A 1,404-nucleotide genomic window follows, 5' to 3' on the forward strand; every position below is an offset into this window, starting at 1 on the left:
AGGCAGAGTCTCACTTTGTCACCCTTGGCAGAGTGCCATGGCATCATAGCTCACAGCAATTGCTAACTCTTAGGCTTAAGTGATTCTCTTGCCTCAGCCTTCTAAGTAGCTGGGACTACAGGTGCCTGCCACAATGCCCGGCTATTTTTGTTGCAGTTGCCACTGCTGTTTTAGCTGGCTGGTGCCAGGTTCAAACCTGCTGCCCTCAGTATATGGGGCCAGCGCCCTACCCACTGAGCCACAGGTGCCATCCAGCAACTAATTTTCTGTATTTCCCACTTTCCATGGCAGTCCTTAGGTTTACCATTTTTGTTCTTTTACAGATAAAGAAACTTAGTGCATGATCTTATTCATTCTCTGTGTTTTAACCTAACCTGGTCTGACCCCTTACCATGGCAGGAGAGTGAGAGATACAGAAGGTTTTAGGGAGAAATCTGAATAGGAGTACGAAAATACATAGGTAATCAGGCAGTGCCTCTAACTCAAAGGAGTAGAGCGCTGGCCCCATATGCTGGAGGTGGCGGGTTCAAACCCAGCCGCAGCCAAAAAATGTGAGGGAAAAAAAAACAAACATTGGTAATCCTGGACAATCAAGAGAACAGCAGGGAAGATACTTGGAAACTCTGATAAAGGAAGGAGAGAAAAGCGGGCCTGAAAGCTTATAGGGGGCCTGCAATGCACAATGGCCAGGTACTGCACAGTGTGTGGTTGACAATTTGACAGAAGCTAACTGCAGCCTCTGGTGTCTCTGCAATGAGATGGGACAGGAGTGGTAACTAGGAGCCCAGCAATTGCTTTGTTCAAAAGCCAAGGTCTGTAGCTGATCAAGGGGATGGGATTGTGTATGTTAGAGCACAAAGGGACTGGTAAATGGTGGGGATAAACCCTAAACAGGTTGAGTCATTAGACTTAGTAAGTGGAGCATTCCAGAGACTGTTGGCAGGTTAGCTTCTTAGGGGAATTATTTTTAAACGCAAGAGAAAATGAAAAGTTATAAGTGAGCCATGATTTTTTAAAATTTTTGTATAAAAATAAATAAAATAAAATAAAATTTTTGTATCTTCTGTGCAAAAAGCAGTAGTGTTTTCTGTTCTTCATTAATGAAAGTATTCATGTAGCTTGAAGGCCATTGAAAAAAGTTTAAAAGGGATTTCTGCTGAGGGTGGTAGTCCCATAATCATAACAGCAACAGTAGCAACTGCCTCCATTTGAGTGCGTTTTACATCCTGGGCCCTATGGTAGCTAAGTGGGGAAGCCCAGTTTCATCCAGGTTTGTTAAACTCTTAAGTTTTTTTTTTTTTTTTTTTTGGAGACAGAGCCTTAAGCTGTCCCCCTGGGTAGAGTGCTGTGGCATCACAGCTCACAGCAACCTCCAACTCCTGGGCTCAAGCGAGTCTCCTGCCT

The sequence above is a fragment of the Otolemur garnettii genome, unplaced genomic scaffold, assembly GCF_000181295.1.
Source record: "Otolemur garnettii isolate 467f Iridium unplaced genomic scaffold, OtoGar3 scaffold00007, whole genome shotgun sequence".
Taxonomy (NCBI): domain Eukaryota; kingdom Metazoa; phylum Chordata; class Mammalia; order Primates; family Galagidae; genus Otolemur; species Otolemur garnettii.